Raw genomic sequence first — 22,569 nt, forward strand, 5'->3', positions numbered from 1 at the left:
ACAGTGAGAAGGCCGCAGGTGGAGACGTGGGGCTGCCTGACCGCGGGGGCTCACCATGGAGCAGGGCTGCTGCTGGGGGAGCACCTGGCTGGGGCCCTGCAGAGGGATGGTCCCGAGGTCCCAGTGTGCAGCTGAGGCACTGCCAGGCTGTGCGGAGCTGCGGTGGGTGCCGGCGCCGTGCGGGGCAGCTGGGGAAGCACCGGACCCGGACGGGGGCCGGGGTGGTGCTGTGGACCCCGGCGCTGTCAACCGGCCTCGCGGGAACAGCCGGGCCCGGCGCGGTGGGAGCTTCAAGCCGCCGCCTGCGGCAGGCTGCCGGTCCGCTGGAGGCGAGCCGGCTCCGGGCAGCCCCCGGGAGTTACCCGAGAGCTGACGGAAGGCAAGAGGGGAAGAAGGCGCGACGGTTTTATTTTGTGCTATCGCACACAAATCTGTTAAGTTTTTAAGAAGCAAAAGCCGGGTTTGGTGAATCCTCCCCCCCCCGCCAGCCCGGCCGCACCTGCCCGTCGCCGCGGCAACGGCCCCGCGCCGCCACCGCTGCCTCTTCACCATGGCAACCGCTCCCGGATGGGCGGGAAGGTGGGCCAATCACAGTGCGGGTACCGCGCTTCGATGGGTCGGATCGCCTCGCCGAGGTGGGGCGCGGTAGGGATTGACGGCAGCATCAAACCAATGGAACGGGGCTTCTCAAGGAGGGGTGCGGATGACGGCCAATAGACGCGCGGCGTGGGCGGGCCGTCGAGGGGGAGCCTGGACGCTCCGGAAGGGGAGGGGCGAGGGTAAAATGGCGCCCAGCTCTAAAGCGGAGCGGGATCGTCCGAAGGGAAAACGGGACTCCACGGGCGGGTCCTCGGTCGGGCCGGCTCGGGTCGGGCTCGCACGACCGCCATGAGCACGTCGTAAGGCTGCGTCAAGGTGAGCGGGGGGCGGGGGGGGAACATGGCGGGGGGCTGAAAGTGCCTGAACGGGCCCCGAAGGGGGACAGGGGGGTCTGAGGGGGGTCCTGAGAGGTGATGGGGGGGGATGAGGGCGGACCTTGAGGGGGGCTGGGGGAACATGAGGCCTGAGGGAAGGGCGGGTCTGCGGGGGCGGCTGAGGCGGGCGACGGGGTGCCCTGAGGAGGAGAGAAGGGGCTGAGGGGGGAATGTTGTAGGGGGGTGGGCGGGGGGGGGAACTGTGGGGGTCGTGGTGGTGGGTGGCTTGAGGCGACCCCTGAGCTGGGGAGTGGGGGGGGGCGGGGGCCTGGGGGAGCCCTGAGTTTGGGCGGGGGGGGGGGGTGCACGGGCCGGGGACAGCCTGAAGGTGGGTGTGAGTTGGGGGGGGCTGTGAGGAGAAGACGGGGACGGGCTGAAGGGTGATGGCGTTGTTCCTCGATGAGGGTCCTTCACTCGGTGTGAGAGAGCTGATCCACAGACTGAGTCGAGATACTTGCTTTTATTTCAATTCTGCAGAATCGGGTGCCAGGTGCTTAACAACAGCCAGCACCACCTGATATTTATAACAATAAAATACAGCAGACTGGTCAATAACAATTCAGTCACCCCTCCTAACTATACATAGGCATCTAAGCTCCAGTTCAAAACATTTGGGGAGGTCACCTGAGTAGCATGCTCATTATTCACAAAGGGGTGTGTATTTTAGCATTATAATTACCCAAGGTTAGTTTGGGATACACTCTAGGCTCGAACTTGGTCCAGAGGTTATATTTTGCTATCTTATGTCTCAGTCACCAACTGCAAAAGAACACGTAAGACGCATTGTTTCGTTTCACATCCTCTTTGAGGTCAGGTACGTTCTTTGATGCTTCAACCATGCCCTAGCCAAAACTTCTTGATAAACTTCTAACTTTGCTCTTTAGACACCAGCAGGGTTGTTGTTCCCCGCTCACAGTATTGCCATGGTGGTGCTGCAATATTTAGACCTAAGAGACTGGTTTTGGAAGGGAAGGCGAATGCCTATTTTCTGTAAGGGCTGTGAACGCTGACCCTTTTCTCTGTCTGTGGCTTTCCTGCACGCGAGATGAAGCTGTTTTATTTTTATCCCTTCTTTCTGGTCTAGATATCTCTGAAGATGAGAGAGCTGGGACTCTTTAGCCTGGAGAAGAGAAGGCTGAGGGGACACCTTATTATGGCATACAAGTATCTAAAGGGTGGGTTGAAGGAGGATGGAGCCAGGCTCTTTTCAATGGTTCCCAGTAACAGGACGAGGGGCAATGGGCACAAGTTGGAACATAGGAAGTTCTGTTCAAATACATGGAAAAACTTCTTTACGGTTAGGGTGACAGAGCACTGGCACAGGCTGCCCAGGGAGTTTGTGGAGTCCCCTTCTCTGGAGATTTTCAAGACCCGCCTGGATGCAGTCCTGAGTAATGTGCTCTAGGCAATCATGCTTTGGCAAGGGAGTTGGACTAGATGATCTCTAGAGGTTCCTTCCAACTCTGAAGATTCTGTGATTCCATGATAAGATGCTGCTGCAGGTTTGCAATTTGCCTTACTGCATGTTTGTGGAGTTCTTGTTATGGATGACTTCTGCTGTGGCCAAGTGTCAGGAGGCAGTTTTCGGTTTAAAGCTTCAGAAATGGCATCCCCTGAAATCAGCGTAGGTGAAGCTGATAAGCTGATCCTGCGCGTGTGGCTGTGCTCACAGGGATGCTCGGGGGCTCTTTGCTCAAAGAATGAGGTGCGCGTGGGCACCGGCAGGGTTGCGCTGGGGTCTGGGCGCGTGCTGTACTCCTGCTTTTGGGAGACGGCAGACAGTGTGTGCCCGGTAAGGTGGAGGCAGTCGAAAGCTGGCAGGGACCCTGCGCAGGTCTGATGGCGCAATGGCAGTTTTAAAAGCTCGTGACCGTCTGGAGAAAGAGCCTGGAAGAAATCGTTGCCTTTTTGGCAGGAGGCGGTTCAGCGGGCCGGCCGGTGGGTCGCTGTACCCTTGAACAAAAATGTTCACCTTGGGCCGTCTAGGGTGAGGAAACCTTGGCTGTACGTAGGCTTGAGAAAACGCGCCTGTCCGTGTCTGTCACCTGCGTGCAGCCGGGAAGGTGGCTCTAGTGCAACTGAAGCTGCCGGTGAGTCAACGAAAGGCAGGGTGGTCTGAAAAATGCAAGAGCTCTCGTGGCCTGCCCCAAGAAGCGTCCCAAAGGCGATGCCAAGTACTTTTTCCTCCACTCAGCTGTCGTCTGGGCAAACCTTCAGGGAAGAAGGCAGCTTGAGATTCCTACCTGGCTTTGCGTTCACGGTTTTTTTCCTCTCTCGGCAGGTTGTCAACGGCCAGCCTTTCTCCGCGGTCACCCTTTCTTCTGCCGTGACGGTACGGGACAGACGGAAAGGATCCAGAGTGCTCTGCCAGGACCAGGTACGTCTCCCATGCGCGTCTGCGTTTTTCCTAAGGTCCTTGTCGTGGGGGCTTTGAAGTGAACGCGAAGGATGTGCTGACTCTCCTCCCGTAGTTTTTCGATGAAATATTTGAACGCGAACACCAACAATAAGGTGTGTTCCGGAGCACGTTGCGCCCATGCAAAGCTTGCTTCCCTCCGCTTATGTTCTCCTCCCGAAAGCGTCATGTCTTTCTGTGTGCTTACCGTTAACTGGCACTGTGAGAATAATGTTGCACTGAAAGAGGCAAGAAAGGGTTCGCAAGGGTTCAGATGTTCCGAAGAAAGAGACTTTGTTTTCGTGGTAAAAGCTTTATGCTTTTTCAGTCCACAGGTTTTTAAAATAGCTTCCAGTAGTCCTGGATAACCTTACTGAGATACTAGCTTCTATACGCAAAGCAGTCGAGGCCAGAGAAGGGACAGGGACAAAGCGGGACAAAGCGGGGTGGCTTCTGCGTGTTTTCCGGGCTTTGCCCGGAAGCACTGGCAGCCTTGTAAGTGGTGACAGCGGGTCCCGATGTGTTTTTGGTGAGCTACTGCTTCCCTAATGGCCTTATTTGGCAACGAGACTTTGCACTCTTTCTCTTTTTTTTCCTGTTTGATTAGGGTTTTTTGTTGTTTTTTCTTTTTTTTTTTTTTAAGAAAACTAAAGTCCACGGCCCGTCTTCTGAATTTGGTGGCATCGCCAGTCTTTGGGTTCTCAGTCGTACCAGGCGAGGTATCATAAACACGCGTTCCTCTGCGCGCTCAGCAGAGCCGAAAGCATCAGTCCATCTGCCGGTCCTTTTTGGTAGCCTTATGGATTGCGGGAGCGGGGATTTGATGCCCTCCCCTCCCCCCCGGTAAAACCCTATGGGGGCTTTTTCATCTTGCTGATTTTTCTATCCTAAATTAAACTTTTAAAACGGTTAAAATTGTAGAATTTACAAACGTCCTTGCGTTGTTTAAACTGCAGCTGCCAAATGGCTGTAGCATACAATGTATTCGGTGTCCTTTGGCAATGAGGTATTTGTTCTAAAGCTTTAAAAACAGGGCCGTCTTTTAAAAAGATTACATTTAAACGTTTAAGAAAGGAAATGTTTAAAACCAAATGTTTAAACAAAGGATACGTTTCAAAAGGGACAGTTGAATGTTAGCGGTTTTTTATTGCCAATCTTCAGAGGGAGCGCTCTGGAGTTCTTGGTTTCTGTCCGGCTGTCAGCAGCGCGTTTCCCCGGCGGTTCAGCAGCATCTCTCCTGGGCAGGGCAGCCGGCCAGACGTCCCCGCTAATCCTGCGGCACCCAACTCCCACCCCCCCCGAGTCAAATTATAGCTGTGTATTTTGGAGATGGATGGTTTAATGGTATGGATTGACAGCTGGGCAAGTTCATTTAGTGCCAAAGGAAAGTCAAATACTTTTATACTATAAGTATCTTATTGCAGAGAGAGCGAGCGAGAGATCTCTAAGCATACGTGCACCTCTTCAGCGTAGAGTGAAGGACTGAGCTTTGTTCGTTCTTGTTCATTGCGCTCTTCGGAGTTTTACCCTTCCCTTTTGGCTGTACTGACCCAGCAAGGTGCGCAGCAGCAGCGGCGGCGGCGGCGGCAGCGTGAGGGCTGTAGCTGTTTGAGGGGGTCCGTCGCGTCGATTCTGGTCACGGCCCAGCCCCGTGCGGCAGCCTGGCAGGGGCAGGTCCCCGCGGCAGCGCCGTGAGGAAGGCAGGAGGGGTTTCCCAGAGCCAGCCCGAGGGTTTACTGTCGTGCTCAGAATGGCAGCAGGCGGCGCTTAGTCTTAATACTGACCGGGAGAGTTCCAGTCGCTCTGGCTTTGAAAGGCCGCGCTGTATTTGGCGCTGAGCTGTTTCCCTACAGGAGTCCTCCTGTGGCTGCGCTGCCGCCCCGTCCCTCGGTGTGAGGGAATTCCTCTGCTTTCTTCTGTGCTCTTTGTTAATCTGCTGAAATATAATTGGGGCTTTTGGTGTTTCAGGTGTCTCGCCGTACGGGTCTGGCGACGCTCAGTAGACGCCCCCCCTGCCCAGCTTTACCTGCTGGTGGTTGAGCGCCCCGAGGGGATGGGACCAGCTCTGGGTGCGGAGGTTCCTGGCTCTGTCTCCAGTGGGTGCCCCCCTGCAGGGGCGGCAGTGGGGGCTGCCTCGGGGGCGAGCCCAGGGCCAACAGGGGCCGGGGGCATTTGTTGCCTCAGGGAGCCCATCCCAATGTGGCAACGGGGGGGAACATCGGGGAACACAGTCCAAGCGAGAGACGTGCCACCGTCCCCTGGCCCGCTCCTCTCCATGGGGCGGCTGCCCGCATGTGGGATGGGCGCTGGGGGGCTGCCCCCCCCTTTCTTTGCCTTGTGGAGCTCCCCTTTTTTGGGAGGGGCTTGTACATATGTAAATGGTATTATTAAAGTAACCAGCTGCTGGTTCAGGCTGTTTCCCTTGTTTTGTGTCCTTTTTCGGGGTGTATAGAAAACGGGGGTGGGGGTATGGGAGGGCGATGATGTTTGGGGCATCGCAGTGTCACCCGGGGGGCAACGGTGTGGCAGAGGAGCAGGTGAGTGGGGGATGTTGGGCCATGGGGGGTTCCCCCCAAAAGAACAGGGTCACGGACTAAGCAAGATTCGTTTATATCTAGAAAAGGATTTCACAGTAAAGCCCTGTGTCTATTGTATAAAGATTTTGGAATATAAAAAGACTCTCAATAGTGATATATAAGGGTTTAAAGTACAAAAGTAACTCGCGTCTATATATGTATTAAAAATAAAGGACTTTAAAATGCAAAAAAAAAAATCATTGATGTATGAAGGAAGATTGGAAAAAGTCTGACTAGAGCTGTCTAGTTTTACTGTGTGTTACATAGTGAATGTAAGTAGATATTATATGTAATATGCGTAGAGATTAGGTATGTGTAAATAGCTGTCTAAAGGGATAGAATTGTAGGTATATGTCAAAATATGGAAGACGTCTAAACAGATATGTAAGTGTAAATAGTTACAGATATAAATGTGCATATGTCTAAATACTGTATTTTATACGGGTAAACAGACAATATAAGGCCCCTGTGACGCCGCAGTCAGCCCGGACACAGGAAGTGCCCGTCAGTCCTCGGAAAAACCATCTCTATGGTACCGAGGGTGCCGGTCAGTCCTCCGGAGGTCCAATTCTATGACGTTAGTCCTCCAGCGTACCGGAAGTTTCTGTCAGTCCTCCGAAATCCATCTCTATGGCGCCGGGGGTGCCTGTCAGTCCTCCGGAAGTCCGACTCTATGGCCCGACAGTCTTCCCGGGTCCCAGAAGTGCCCGGCAATTTTCCGGAAGTCCCGCGTTATCGGGCAGCACGCTTCCAAAGCTGCAGAAAATGGTTAATAATGCACACCAGAAGTATCTAAAGATTAGAAAAATCGACCGCTGTGGAAATGTTTCTCCACACCACCGAGTCGGGATAACATGACCACGAGTGGTGTGATAATGGCTGGAGGCGAGTCGGATCTCGCAGGAGGAAAAACCGCGTTCGGTGCTCTCCGTGCTGTGAGCTGAAGGTGAGCGCGGAAACTCTCCGCTGCTTCTGCGGCCGCCTGTGTGCCTTCTGCTGGTTCAGCCCTCCCCTTCCCCAGCCTCTGCCGAGGGAGCTCCTGCTGCTGCTGCGCTCCCGCGGCGTCGGTGCTTCGCTGGCCCTTCCGTGGGATGCAGCTTTGGGGGCGGCTCAGCTGTTTGGGCAGGCGTGTTTTCCCGTTTGGAAAAACAGAGCTGGGAAGTCTGAGGTGAGGCCTTGAGGAGCAGGTAAGGTTCAGCAGCACGTTTGATAGAAAGCAGACGTGTGTGCTGCTTTTCTTTTTCGGGTCAGTAACGTTGTAATGCATGCTCAGGGGTGGCAAGATTGTGTAATAGTAGGGTGTGTTTTTTTTTTTTTTTATTGTAGGTTGTTGTGGTTTCAACTGGGAAAGAGTTCAGTTTTCTTTCTAGTGATTGCTGTGAAAGGAATGTCAATAATAGCGGTTGGTTTTAGTTGTTGCTAAGCGATGTTTACACTATTCAAGGACATTTTTTTAGCTTCTGGTAAAAGCATAGAGCAAAGGATGGAATGGCCAATGAAATACTCCATACGGTAGATGTCCTGCTCAGTATATAAGTGGGGTTTTATTGGGGGGTGGGGATCCGTGATCACTGCTCTGGATGGTGCCAATTCATGGGGCGGTGAGAGTGACCCAGGTCATTATTACCGTTGTTATTATTTTCCCTCTTCTGTTATTGTTTCTATTAAACTGCTTTTATCTCGACCCATAAGGCTTTTTTTGCCTCCCTTCCTCCCCCTCTCCCCCCCCTTTTTCCCCGCAGCTTTTGGGGGAAGCAGTGGGGAAAGGTGTGGGTGGTGAGCAAGCAGCTGCGTGGTTCTAGCTGCCAGCTGGGGTTAAACCGCAGCATAGGTGCACTGCATTTTGCTGGGATTCTTGACTTTATTGAAGACGGAACTTTGTTTTTTTTCACCAGTTTTGCTGTATACGGTGTAAGTTGTTGATCTACTTTCTCTGAATAGGGCCAATGATGAGATTATCTAGCAGAGGTTAGGGTGAGCATCTCATATGCATCTGTATAGGGAGCGTTGGCATTTCTGAAGAGAGCAGCTGTGACAGAAGGCAGTGTCTTTTCGGGTATGGGACGGTTCATCATCTTTCCCCATTGCCCGCAGAGTAGCACGGTGTGCCTGGAGCCTTTGCAGCTTGCGGCAGGTTCCTCATAGATTGCGTCAGGGCTTCACTTACTTTGTGGGTCTGTAGCAGAGCGCGGAGTCTGTGGAAAGACAGAAGATAGGAGGTGCCAGCAGAGCGCGGGGCACGGCTGGGAAGAGGAGGACCCCCTGAGGCAGAGGGTTCAGGGGTGCAAATACAGGGCAGGGGATATCAGGAAGGAGTGAGGTTCCTTCCTTGACAGTTCAGGAGAAGAGAAGGGGTTTGTAAAGTTTTGGGACTGGGGTCCAGATGAGAAAGGGAGGAGGGTTCATCAGCCTCTCTCAGATTGGATTTGAGTGTCAATGAGGTCTGTGCTGTTCTGTTCTCCGTGCAGCTGACGGGAGGTATGACAAAGTCACAAGAGACGTAGCATAAACCATCCGGGCCTCTGTATGACAATAAGCAGGTCTGACTGTCAGCTGAGTCTCATCTTGTAAGACGTGAGGCAGCACTGTGCTGTCTTGTGTTTTGTCTTGCATTGCAGCGTGCCGTACTGTGTTTTGTATTGACGATGATCCAAGAGCGTGTCGCGTGGTATGGTATTTTATTCGTGTGTGCATGACATGGCTCAATGTTCGTGTCTATTGTATGGCATTGCAGAGCCAGTGTAGGGGGTTGACGTGACTTTCGGGTCTCTGTGCACGTGAGCTGGAGTTGAACAAATGGATCGTGAGGTAAGCCAGTAACACAGCAATGGTTTTCTTATTGTTGTTGCAGGCACCTTGCTTGCGGCAAGTCTCTAAAAACAGTCGAGGCATTGAGGGCCGAGGAGTGGCGTGACAGACCTCAGAGTGGTCGGTCGCTTTGGGGCCAATCAGTCACTGCAACGCTCTGGATTTTCAAGTGCCGCCGAGGACTCTAACCGTGATGTGTTGTTTTTGGAATTGGAGCGGAGCAGGTGTGTGGAGCTGCGGAGGACTGCTCTCTCAAGGGTGAAGTGTGTAGCAAACAGCTTTGTGCTTTGTTTTTGCAGCTGAGCGAGTGGCATGAGGTGACCAAAGGAACCTTGCATTTAAGTGATGCGCCTGCTGCCAAGGATGGGCATCGGGAGTGGACCGTGACCGGTGGCACCGCGAAAACTGAGTAGTGGGGCAAAAATCTGTGGGTGGCAAAGACCACACGTGTCCAAGCAGTGGCCTGGGAGAGCGTAGTTTGTGGGTAGTCAGCCTCGTGTAGGTAGAAGGAGCGATATGTGTCGTGAGATGCATGCACTGGCAAAGCAGCTCCGGGGTGAGCGCGTAGAGCTGTGCAGTAGGTCTGGCATGTGTCAACGTTTATCTTGGCCTTTGTGTCTGAGGAGCCTCAGGCATACTTACGTGGTACTGCGATCACATCTACGCTCAAGTTATCAGCATAGTGCCAACTGAGTGCGTCCTGTTTCACAGCGTGGCGTAGGAATGCAATGCTGCCGGTCTGGTTTAGCATTGTCGGTGCGTTTGACCAGTATTTTTGCAGCTCTTCCTCAGGCATCTCCATCGGGTCTTATCTCGATGAGTCTCTTGAGAGTTCTTGCAGGGGTTTCTTCCCTGGGTCATTGTAGTCTTAAGCCTTTCCCAGGATTTTGTCTCCATCGGTCATTGTGGCTTCGTGGTCCATCTTTCATCCAGAGCTGTGGCGTCCTCACACGGCAAGCCACGCCGGAGCGTCTGCGCTGGGCAGGCTCGGCAGTGTTGTGCGTACCGTCAGGCTGTGTCCTTTGGTCTGGCACTAACTCTACCCTGTGTGGTATTCTGCATCCTTAGGTCGTGTTTGTACAGCGCGTCCACGTGTGTGTTGGAGGCTGTGGAGCTGTGTCGCCTGTGTGTGTAGCAATTCCGGTTGGGGTGGAATGGTCCAAGTGTAGGGTGGTGATCTGTTGACGAACACGGCCCGTTTGGGTGGAGGTTGCATGGGCTGTGTTTGGGGAGAGGCGGTAGCGATTGGCACGCCGGCTCTAGAGTTCCTTGTGTTGCTTTTTGCAGGTGCCGCAGGGTGATGTGGATCCCCACAGAAAAGCCTCGAGCGAGCTGTGCCGGAACGTACAAATCAAAGTGAAGGAGGAGCGGGAGGGGTGCAGCTGGCGAAGCGTCTTCCTCAGCTTGTGGTTATGAAGACTTTGTTCCTTTGGAATCGAGTGGAGCGGCGATGTTGATTTGAGGTGCACGGTGAGGCAGTTTCCGAGATGGCTCTAGAATTGGGGCGATCCGCCATTGTGGCGAGCGGGTGGTGAAATGGAGGTGTTCCGAGTGAGGGGTGGAATGAGTGGAGGTTGAATGAGTGTTAGTTTCTGAGTGTGTCTAACCTTATACGCATGAATATTTTTATTCCAGGTTGTATTTAATGTTGAGATAGTGAATGATTTATTTTAAGTTTTAATTTCAAAAACCCACATGGGAGATTTCTTTTTTTCCCCGGTCCCGCCCACTCTGCGAGGCGACGTTTATCACCAATGTTAGGGCGGAGGTTGGGCTCAGGCCAGGGTTTTTTACCAGCACGGTGATTTTTGAGGCCCCTGTTCTCTCTGTTCTTCTGTCCTGCTCCCTCTCCTTATTTTTTCCCACCCTCTGTCTCTGTCCTGCACCCATTGCTGTTTTTGCCTTTTCCATCTCTCTGCCCTGATCTGCATCCCTCCCTTTTCCCCGACAATTGCTCTGGCCTCTTCCCCGGGGTTCTTCTCCTCTCTGCGTCTGTACGTGCCGCTCCGTGTCCCTGCCTTCCTCTCTCTCTCCTTCCTTCCTTCTCTTTCTCTCTCTGTCCCTCCGTCTTGCTCGCTGTCGCTGTTTCTTTCCGTTCTCTATCTCGCTGTCCCCGTCCTCCTTCCTTTTTCTCTCTTCCTCTCTCTGACCTCTTTTTCTGCTCAGTGCCCCGTTTTTAAATCCTCCGTCTCGCTGCAAGGCTCCTTTTACCCCTTTTCCCAACGCCCTGTGCTCCTCATGGTCTCTGTCTCTCTCTTGTTGTCATTGTGCTTGTCCACCGTCGCTGCCTCTTCACCACGGCAACCGCTCCCGGGCGGATGGGCGGGCCAATGAGAGCGCGGGAGCCGCGCTGCGACTGGTCGGATTGCCTCGGCGGGGTGGGGCGCGGCGGGGATTGACGGCAACGACGAGCCAATGGAGCGGGGTCTCTCAAGGAGGAGTGCGGACGGCGGCCAATGGGCGCGCGGCATGGGCGGGCCAATGGGCCGCTCCGGAAGCCGAGGGGGCCGGGGGAAAATGGCGCCCAGTTCGAAAGCGGCGCGGAGCGGGGCGGCGCGGGGTGCTGTGGCGACCCGGGCCCCCGGGCCTGTGGCGAGGCCGTCGTGAGGCAGCTGGAGCGCGTCAAGGTGAGCGGGGGCCGGTGGGCAACGATGCGGGAGGGCCTGAGGGGGCCCCGAGGAAACATGGCGGGGCGGCTGTAGAGGGCCCTGAGGGGTGACGGGGGAGGGAAGGGGCGCTGAACTGGGGCCTTGAGGGGGTCTGGCGCAACGGGGGGCTTGAGGAGGGGCACTGTAGGCTCGGAGCGGGGCTGTCTGGGCCCGGCTCCCCGCGGGGTGCCTTGGGCCTGGGGAGTTTGGGGTGCGGGGTTGGCGGTGCCGGAGAAATAAAGGCCGAAAGGGCGATAGTGAAGCGGCGCCCGCGCCGTGCCGGCGCTTCCCCGCAGCGCGGTGGGGTCGGGCCCTCCGCACTTGCCCAGCGCTCCCCAAAAGCGCCTGTGGGCCCTGGGGGTGGCGGGCTGTGGGGTGGCTGCGCTCGGGCTGGCCCTCAGCGTGGCCCGCGGGGACTGCCGAGGGGGTGAGGAAGCAGAGGGGGTGAGCCGCTTCGGGGCCCGAAACAGCAGGTCTTCTGCCCCGAGGGCTGGAAAGCAGGCTCCCGGGGCTGGTTTTGGGGTGCAGAAACAGGCGGAGTTGTGTGGCTTTGGGCTGAGGAGCAGGTTTTGGGGGCTTGAGAAGGGGCCCAGCAGCTGAGGTTATGGGCTCAGAAAGGGGTGCTAAACGAGCGGGTTTGGGGGTTAAGAGCAGACTCCGCTCTGGCTGGTTTTGCAGGGGCCGGGGGGGAGGCAGAGAGGAGTTGGGAGGTGTTGGGGGCTGCGGGGAAAAGCAGGGGGTGGGCAAGGTGCGTGGACCCTCCCCGCAGGTGGGGGTCTGGTGCCATGGGACCCCCGAGTTCAGGGGGGGTCGGCACGCAGCCGACTGAACTCCATGTCTCTCGGGGGGGAAAGGCGCTTTTCAGACCTGGCACATCTCTCCTCTTTGAATCTAGCTCTTCTTTGGACATTGCTGAGTATAGATATTAAGTAATTAATCATAGCAACTTATTGATATTTATACTGTGTAAAGCCACGGTGTTTAACCCTAACCCTCAAGTCAGGACGCTGATTGGTTGACGACCTCGTCAACAGCCCAGACTATTGCAAGTAGCTGGAGCTGGGAAGAAGGAGTTGAAATCAGCTGGAGCTTCAGTGCAGAGCCGGGGCTTCAATTAGCCAGAGCTTGGCAAGCAGGAGCTGGAGGGAGATGGGGTGTCCTCTGTCCGGAGCACGCATTAGGCAGAGGCAAGACTCCCGGCAGCGGTAATGAGCAGGAGCTGCAATTAGCCGGAGCGTGTGTCGGCTGGAGCAGCCGCCGGCCAAACTGCACTTCCCGCAGGGCTGAAGAGCGGCCGGGTGCAGGCTGGGCTGTCCCAAGCGAGGAGCTGCGAGCAGATGGGAGGCGAGCGGTGCTTCTGCCGACGGGGAGCCCGGCCTCTTGCCGGGGGGGTTAAATCCCCGCCAGGCACCTGTCTGGGCCCCGCTCCCGAGGGCAGAGGTAGGGTGGGGGTCCCCCGGCTTGTGCCCGTTGTCTGGCCGCAACAAAGAGGGTAATTTCTCGCCTCCTCTTTTCCCAGCGTCCCCTTGTGCGTCCCGGGAAGAAAATCCTGTGGGATTGATTCTGCCAGCTGCTCAGGTAATTGCAGGCGTGGGGCTGGGGGAGCGGGGAGACACGTTTGCGAGTTCAGGGGCGCTCCGGGTACTCCACGTCGAACGGGCAGAAAGGGCAAGTTTGCTGCCAGCGCAGAAAAGCTGATGCAGGACTGCAGTGAACAGAGTGTGCCTCCTTCCCGGATTGGTGCCTGGCTAGTTAGGAATGTCTTCCTTTGGGGTGAAAGAGCCACCTTTCCTCTCGCATAAATTAAGAGCTGCCCGATACCTTCTTTAGGGTCCGGTGTTTCCCTTCTGTTTGTTCGTGCTAATTTTATGGGCAAGTTGGAAATAGCCTTTTCTCTTTCCCTGCGTAACTGAATCGTTAGGAGTCTGTGGCGCGAGCATGGTTAATTTTGGAGCACCTAGGTGCCAGTGGAAACGTAATGAATGAAACGTGATGGAAACTGATGTTTTGCTTGGTTTTCACTCAACTTTTTCTTTTTCTTTGAGTGTTGATGGCATGTTGTCCTGTGGCTCAACCCACCTTCTGTTGCGTGGAGCCTCCGATCTAGGGTTTTTAAGTCAGAGTGTTAGCGCGGAGACAGACACATGACCAATTTTCTTCGGTTCTAAGGCAAGAGGGCCATCCTGCACTTACTGAGTCCAACTGCTTGGAAAAATACCCCACGGGTCTCTTCCAGCTACCCAGCTTTTGGGTTAATACTCCTAGAGCCAGTCTCCCTCTTCCATGAACGAACAGTGGAAATCCTTTTGCCAAGTCTGGGAGGCCCAAAGCAGGAGCCGTTCTCCATGCTGGTTTTAGTTTTTCAAAAGCTTCTTTCTGTGGTTTATTCCAAATAAACATAGGTGACTTTTGGGCCTCGTACAGCGGTTTAGCCCTGAGCCCATAATCCATTATCCATAACCGACACCACCCCGTCATTCCCAGGAAGGTTCTCAGCTCATGCAAGTTTCGGGGTTCTGGAATGGCGCGTATAGCTTCGACTCCATTTATGCCCAGTTTTCGCTGTCCCTGTGAAATTTCACAACCCAAATACAGTACTGCTTGGCATGCTATTTGTGCTTTTTCCTTAGAAACTTTATATCCATTTAGTCCCAACTGATTCAGTATTGCTATTGTGACTTTTATGCACTGGAGTTTATTTTCAGTAGCTATAAAAATATCATGCACATATTGCAACAGCAAATATCGTGACCTCGGTACCTTACTGTCCTTTTGGGTTGTCCAGGTCTCCAATTCTTTAGCCAGTTGAGTCTTAAAAAGCGTCGGGCTGTTCTTAAATCCTTGAGGAAGTCGGGTCCGGGTTAGCTGTGTTTTTCGTCCGTTGTAGGGGTTTTCCCATTCGAATGCAAACAATTTCCTGCTATTTATGTCAAGTGTGGAATGCAGAAGAAAGCATCTTTTAAATCAATTACTGTAAACCACTTATACTTTTCTTTCACAGATGTCAACAACGTATAGGGGTTTGCTACCACCGGGTGTATATCTTTTGTGATTTCATTTATTGCTCTTAAATCCTGTACTAGTCTATACTCGCCATTTGGCTTCTTTACGGGAAAAATAGGTGTATTGTCTTCTGATTCACATTCCTCTAAAATCTTATATTTCATGAATTTCTCTATGATCTTCACAATTCCTTGTCGAGCTTCTCATTTCAATGGATACTGCCTAATTCTTACTGGGGTCGCTCCTTCTTTTAATTCCACTGCCACGGGTGAGGCTGCTTTTGATTTCCTGGGAATTTCGGTCTCCTTCAGACTGTAGGTATCACTGCCTCCTCTGCCTCTTTAGGGATATGCCTTTTTGCTTGATCTTTAAGCACCAATATTTGCCCAGTCTTTGATTCTGGAATTTGCATTATCAATTCCCCGTTTTCAAAAATTATATTTGCATTTAACTTTGCTAGTAAATCCCGTCCCATAAGGGGTATTGGACACTCTGGCACATATAGGAACTCATGAGTTCATTCTTTTCCCCTAAATCTTAAATCCAGGGGTGTTGTAGAAATGGCCTTTCTTCTTCTTTCCCTGTGGCACTTACAATGGTAATTGTCTTTTCCCCCAAGCCCCCACATAAGTTATTTTAAACTGAGTATGTTGCTCCTGTATCAACTAAAACTTTCACTTCCCTTCCTTCTAGTTCCATTTTCACGAGGGGCTGTTTCTCAAACTAAAGAAAAGATCCACATATGGTACTTCATCCCCTTTTCCTTCTCTTCTACAAAACAGCGTTAACTGTAAAATAGTATTATAGTTCAAAGTTCCATTTTCGGGTCACTTTTCTTGATCTTCTAGTTTATATTGAGGCCACCGATCGTTACAAGATTTGATGAACTTATCTTTCCGAAATGCTTGTTCGAACTTTCCCTCCTTCCAATGATTCAAAATACAGCCTAAGGGAGTTGCTTTAGGTATTTCTGGCGTTGTCAAATTACAGTACCAACCAACAAGGTACAACAAATCAAACGGAACAATTCACAGTAATAGCAGCAAATACCAGTCTCGCAGACTGGGTTTTAAGTAATAGTCGCGAGCACCAGTCCCGCGGACTGGATTTTCATTTCGGCAGATATTAGTCCCGCAGACTAAATATTACCAATTGCCAATCTTTCCACTGGACTTACGATCAACCAACCAACCAACCAATATTACTTTACGATTCGGATTTTCACAGTTGCGCAACTCTTACCGTTTATTCCGTTACCATACCATACCAATTGCCGAACCTGCAGGGCTTTCGCCTTGTCTGACGGACGGCGCCTAGGCTTACCACCCGGAGCTCCGTAGCCCAACCAAGCGCAGCTTTCCCCGCGCCTGACTGGCAGGCTTTTACCTACAGCGGTACCGTTACTGTTACTAAAATAAAGCACCTTTCCTTGCCCTATCAGAGGTCCGTCGTGAGCAGCGGAGGTCGGTCGCGGCTGATGGCTCCCCGAGAATTTCTCGGCGCCGGCTGGAGCAGGATCAGTACGCGATCCGCCTCAGCAGTACTCGCGAGGTCCCATCTGGGTCGCCAAAACTGTTAGCGCGGCGACAGACACGTAACCAATTTTCTTCGGTTATATGCGGTGCTTTATTTCAAGGCGCCGGGAACCAGGGGTACGCACCCAAATCTGGCTCCAAAGACGGCCTTGCCGAACACTCATTTTATACTCTTTTGGTTACATAATCTCATACACATTCAACAGGTATTGCTACATTATCTTATACGTATGCATTACGGATTGCTTCATCTTATTGCGACATCAGCCTCCTCCTCTGCGCGTGCTCGTCTTCCTCCTGGTGGTCGTCGGTGGTCGTCGTGATGAAGTAAGAAGTCTTCCTCAGATGAAGTAAGACGTCTTCCTCACCTTGTCCTTTTCACCTCACTCCTTTTGACTCTATTCCAGTGCCTGTTTTCTGCCGAGTTCTTCAAGCTTCATTTTCAAGGTCCAGCTTGACCCTCTGGCATGCCGTGTACTTTTTCATCTAGGTACCTAAAGATCTGAGAATCCATTCTTTTCCTTACGGTTTACTACATTTCCCATCACCATTGGTTACCTTTGTTCAGTTACTGCGGTTATACCTTACAACCACACCTGGTATATAAAATACAGCTCACTGCTTAACTCTTTTGTTTCCTAACAAGAGAAGCTTGTCCTTCCAGAAAAGGACCGGTCGTTGGGCAGATGGAGGGGTAGGCTCGGAGAGTCGCTGAAGTACACGGTCAGCGTTACGGCCAAATGTCACTTAACCTTGCGGTTCCCTTTCACTCCTTTCCCCCCAGCTCCCTCAGGGCTGGGAGGTTTTGGTTTGGTTTTTTTTGCGGGGCTTGTGGGTTTGTGTGGGGCATGCGCGTGGTTTCGAAAGCAGAGCGCGGTGTTGCCTGGTGGCAGCCTGCAGAGCCCTTTTGCTGCCTGACCTCCCCTTTTTCACCCCGCTCTCAGGGCTGTAACTTTCCTTTGGCTGATTTGAGCAGAGCAATGAAGTGCCTTGCCTGTGTAAATGTGCTGGTGATACCAGGAAGGGAAGCGCTTGGACCGGTAGTGAAAAACTTGGCTCCGAGTAGGATTTCTGAAGGCAGAACAACAACAGCAGCGGGAAGCAAAGAGCGAGTTCCCCCCGAACTGGGTGTGTGTCAAAGCCGTGAAAGTTTTATTGCCAAATGTTGTTTGGCAGTACCTTCCAAGGGGCTCTCTTTGGTAAACGTAAATTTTCAGGAGGTTCAGGGTTGTGTGTGGCAAAACGCGTCCCTCTGTCTGCGTGCCCCGCTCCACAAGCGTCCGTCGGCGGGGCGGTCGGTCCCCGCTCTGGGTATTGGCACGGTGGTGCTGCGATATTGTCCTGGTTTGAGCGACACGGGACTAATTTCTCTACTAATACTCGGTGCAGGGATGAGGAATCCAGGTGCAGGGATGAGGAGGAGCGAGAGCCGGGCACTTGACCCAAGCCGGCCAACAGGATTATTTCGTACCATCAGCGTCGCATTCCCTATAAATTAGAAAGTTTGCTGCGAAGCTCTCTCTCTCCCTTGATGGCTGCGATCCCGAGAACTTCGTGCCCTGGTGCCGGACCCCCGAGGCCTTCCCCTCCTCCTGCCGTCGTAGGGCTCGCAGTGTCCGACGTTTGCTGTCCGCTGCTGGGAGTGCACAGCTTCCTACGGATAGAATGGGCTGAGTATAATCTTTGCGTATTCTGTGTGGGTATCGGGATCAATATTGGTTCTTTAGTGCTATTAATGTTGTTTGTGGAATCCTACTCTCTTAAATCTGTTCATACTTCGCCCCCCCGGGTTTCCTTGTTTTTTCCCAATGCCCTTTCCCGGGTGGGGAGGGGTCATCGGGTGATAGAACAATTGTCTAAACGGCAAGAAGTTGTTACGGGTCTCTCAAAGCGTAACAGATGTTTAGACCTAACAGAGGGGTTCCGGAAGGGAAGGAGAAAGCGTTCTCAGCCCTGACAGAAAACAGGCAGACCCTCTTCTCTGTCTGCGGCTTTCCTGTGTGCGCGAGATGAAGCTGTTTTATTTTTCTCCCTTGTTCCTGGTCTGAATAGCTCTGAAGCTGCTGCCGCGGGTTTGCAATTTGCGTTGCTGCGTGTTTGTGGAGTTCTCGTTATGGATGACTTCTGCTGTGGCCGAGTGTCAGGAGGCGGTTTTCGGTTTAAAGCTTCAGCAATGGCATCCGCTGAAACCAGCGTAGGTGAAGCTGATCCTGCGCGTGCGGCTGCGCTCGCAGGGGTGCTCGGGTGCTCCTCGTGCAAAGAGCGAGGTGCGCGTGGGCACCGGCAGGGTTGCGCTGGGGTCTGGGCGCGTGCCGTACTCCTGCTTTTGGGAGACGGCAGAGAAGGCGGAGGGCAGTCGAAAGCTGGCAGGGACCCTGCGCAGGTCTGATGGCGCAATGGCAGTTTTAAAAGCTCGTGACCGTCTGGAGAAAGAGCCTGGAAGAAATCGTTGCCTTTTTGGCAGGAGGCGGTTCAGCGGGCCGGCCGGTGGGTCGCTGTACCCTTGAACAAAAATGTTCACCTTGGGCCGTCTAGGGTGAGGAAACCTTGGCTGTACGTAGGCTTGAGAAAACGCGCCTGTCCGTGTCTGTCACCTGCGTGCAGCCGGGAAGGTGGCTCTAGTGCAACTGAAGCTGCCGGTGAGTCAACGAAAGGCAGGGTGGTCTGAAAAATGCAAGAGCTCTCGTGGCCTGCCCCAAGAAGCGTCCCAAAGGCGATGCCAAGTACTTTTTCCTCCACTCAGCTGTCGTCTGGGCAAACCTTCAGGGAAGAAGGCAGCTTGAGATTCCTACCTGGCTTTGCGTTCACGGTTTTTTTCCTCTCTCGGCAGGTTGTCAACGGCCAGCCTTTCTCCGCGGTCACCCTTTCTTCTGCCGTGACGGTACGGGACAGACGGAAAGGATCCAGAGTGCTCTGCCAGGACCAGGTACGTCTCCCATGCGCGTCTGCGTTTTTCCTAAGGTCCTTGTCGTGGGGGCTTTGAAGTGAACGCGAAGGATGTGCTGACTCTCCTCCCGTAGTTTTTCGATGAAATATTTGAACGCGAACACCAACAATAAGGTGTGTTCCGGAGCACGTTGCGCCCATGCAAAGCTTGCTTCCCTCCGCTTATGTTCTCCTCCCGAAAGCGTCATGTCTTTCTGTGTGCTTACCGTTAACTGGCACTGTGAGAATAATGTTGCGCTGAAAGAGGCAAGAAAGGGTTCGCAAGGGTTCAGATGTTCCGAAGAAAGAGACTTTGTTTTCGTGGTAAAAGCTTTATGCTTTTTCAGTCCACAGGTTTTTAAAATAGCTTCCAGTAGTCCTGGATAACCTTACTGAGATACTAGCTTCTATACGCAAAGCAGTCGAGGCCAGAGAAGGGACAGGGACAAAGCGGGACAAAGCAGGGTGGCTTCTGCGTGTTTTCCGGGCTTTGCCAGGAAGCACTGGCAGCCTTGTAAGTGGTGACAGCGGGTCCCGATGTGTTTTTGGTGAGCTACTGCTTCCCTAATGGCCTTATTTGGCAACGAGACTTTGCACTCTTTCTCTTTTTTTTTCCTGTTTGATTAGGGTTTTTTGTTGTTTTTTCTTTTTTTTTTTTTTTAAGAAAACTAAAGTCCACGGCCCGTCTTCTGAATTTGGTGGCATCGCCAGTCTTTGGGTTCTCAGTCGTACCAGGCGAGGTATCATAAACACGCGTTCCTCTGCGCGCTCAGCAGAGCCGAAAGCATCAGTCCATCTGCCGGTCCTTTTTGGTAGCCTTATGGATTGCGGGAGCGGGGATTTGATGCCCTCCCCTCCCCCCCGGTAAAACCCTATGGGGGCTTTTTCATCTTGCTGATTTTTCTATCCTAAATTAAACTTTTAAAACGGTTAAAATTGTAGAATTTACAAACGTCCTTGCGTTGTTTAAACTGCAGCTGCCAAATGGCTGTAGCATACAATGTATTCGGTGTCCTTTGGCAATGAGGTATTTGTTCTAAAGCTTTAAAAACAGGGCCGTCTTTTAAAAAGATTACATTTAAACGTTTAAGAAAGGAAATGTTTAAAACCAAGTGTTTAAACAAAGGATACGTTTCAAAAGGGACAGTTGAATGTTAGCGGTTTTTTATTGCCAATCTTCAGAGGGAGCGCTCTGGAGTTCTTGGTTTCTGTCCGGCTGTCAGCAGCGCGTTTCCCCGGCGGTTCAGCAGCATCTCTCCTGGGCAGGGCAGCCGGCCAGACGTCCCCGCTAATCCTGCGGCACCCAACTCCCACCCCCCCCCGAGTCAAATTATAGCTGTGTATTTTGGAGATGGATGGTTTAATGGTATGGATTGACAGCTGGGCAAGTTCATTTAGTGCCAAAGGAAAGTCAAATACTTTTATACTATAAGTATCTTATTGCAGAGAGAGCGAGCGAGAGATCTCTAAGCATACGTGCACCTCTTCAGCGTAGAGTGAAGGACTGAGCTTTGTTCGTTCTTGTTCATTGCGCTCTTCGGAGTTTTACCCTTCCCTTTTGGCTGTACTGACCCAGCAAGGTGCGCAGCGGCGGCGGCGGCGGCAGCGTGAGGGCTGTAGCTGTTTGAGGGGGTCCGTCGCGTCGATTCTGGTCACGGCCCAGCCCCGTGCGGCAGCCTGGCAGGGGCAGGTCCCCGCGGCAGCGCCGTGAGGAAGGCAGGAGGGGTTTCCCAGAGCCAGCCCGAGGGTTTACTGTCGTGCTCAGAATGGCAGCAGGCGGCGCTTAGTCTTAATACTGACCGGGAGAGTTCCAGTCGCTCTGGCTTTGAAAGGCCGCGCTGTATTTGGCGCTGAGCTGTTTCCCTACAGGAGTCCTCCTGTGGCTGCGCTGCCGCCCCGTGCCTCGGTGTGAGGGAATTCCTCTGCTTTCTTCTGTGCTCTTTGTTAATCTGCTGAAATATAATTGGGGCTTTTGGTGTTTCAGGTGTCTCGCGAGGCTTAGGTTCTGAGCAATGCCCGATTTGGCATTAAAAGTCCGGTGGCGTTCAATATGTACTATCAAACTATCACGATTACGGAGGCACTAATAGCAGCACACACAATCGGATCAAGCGGCGTCCCCTGAACCAGCACAGCCACACGTAAGGATTTGGGTGGCGTTCACTAGGAACTCTCACGGCTAGATTGGTGAAAAGTGTCGTTTATTGAAGCGACAGAGGCACAAGTTCTTTTGGAGTGCCGGTGATAGTGACTGTCTGCAAAGCCCGTGCGAATACGAAAGATGTTAGTGATACAGCCTGGCTACGAATGCGCTGAGTTCTAAAACAACTCTGTAGAGATTTCTAAGTTTCCCGGGGAAGCACTTGGCATAGCCGAGCGTTCGAATCTTCCCCACGAGCGTCCTTGTGGGGGGGAGGAGAGGCTCAGCCCGTCGACAGACGCCAGCAGTCACGGGTGGTCGGCCATGGCATTTCCCTGCCCGCGTTGGTATCTTCCCTGACATCCCTCCTCTCTGATGCTATTTTCATACTCTTTGGTTTTTTTATTTATTTATTTTTTTTACCTTTCAGGTGGAGCCTGATGGACTCTAGTCATACCTACTTGTGTTAAGATTGGTGTAAAATTCTCTCGCTAGGCTTTTAAAGGTATAGACTACGAAAAATTCAGAGCGTGGACTCCGTGAGGAGCGGTCGCACCTCGGAGGCGGGTAGCTTTTGGGATGGAGGTGTGTTTTGGTGTTACAATGACGTTATAATGAGCAAAGTTCACCCAAAGGATAGCATTTTGTCCAAAATGACAGATGGTTGGCTCAGGGTAACAATTAGGCAGCTTATCAGTTCCATAAGGCCTTCAGGGGTTCCATTGGATCGCAGAGTTTGGCCGCGGCATCTCCACTCCGCTCCATCCGCCGCGCTGTTTTTCCTCAGAGTTGGCGCACCGGACTCCCCCGATGTCGTCGACATCTAAGGTTGCCTCGGGGACCTTTGTGAAACGCATCCTTTGCACAGCAGCTGCACTCTGCCCTGGAGAGTTTCCTCCACGCTGCGCTTTTCTTCAAAATGGGACATTACCTTAATTTCTAAGTCACCTCCAGTAATGATCCCACACCAGGTTTGCCTGCCGGTGGCCGAGCGGCCCGAGGGGACTGGACCAGCCCTGGGTCCGCTGTCTTTGTGCCTTTTTTGGGGGGGGGGGGATAAAAAGGATGTGTGTGTGTGTGGGTGATGATGTCATTTGGGGCAGCCCAGGGGCCCTGAGGGAGCGTGGGCAGTGATGCTGCGGAGGAGCAGGTGAGTGGGGGATGGGGGGGTCACACGGGGGTTGCCTGAAAAGAGGAGGATCACAGCCCCAAAATGTCTGAAAATTCGGGGGGGGCAGGATTAGCAAACTTTAAAACCTGTAAATATGGGCGTGAGGTATTGAAATAAAGAAAAATCTCACATTTTAGTCTCTCTTAATAAATGAATATTCATTGCTTTACATAGGAGGAGTTTGGAATAAACCCCTAGATCTACTCTGTTACGTAAAGGATTTTAGACTATAAAAAGGTGTGTCCCAGAGCCCAGTTTTGGCTCTGTCGTTCTCTGTCTGCCGGGCTGCCCGCCCTTTTCTTTACCTGCTCTGTCTCTCCCCTTCAGCTCCTCGAGGTTTTCCCGTATTCCTCAGGCTTATATTGACCCTACATATATCTCTGTCTGTGTGTAA

At 52.8% G+C, this 22,569-nt stretch overlaps 1 long non-coding RNA gene across 1 annotated transcript; it reads left to right on the forward strand.

The window, feature by feature from the left end:
• Nucleotides 1-779: 779 nt before the first annotated feature.
• LOC309683573 lies at nucleotides 780-22,080 on the forward strand. The gene is made up of 5 exons (XR_014270219.1): nucleotides 780-915; nucleotides 3,256-3,351; nucleotides 10,041-10,223; nucleotides 18,770-18,865; nucleotides 20,849-22,080. It is a non-coding gene; the product is annotated as an uncharacterized lncRNA (long non-coding RNA).
• Nucleotides 22,081-22,569: the final 489 nt, after the last annotated feature.

Source organism: Vanellus vanellus (assembly GCF_965231255.1).
Source record: "Vanellus vanellus genome assembly, chromosome: Z".
Classification (NCBI taxonomy): domain Eukaryota; kingdom Metazoa; phylum Chordata; class Aves; order Charadriiformes; family Charadriidae; genus Vanellus; species Vanellus vanellus.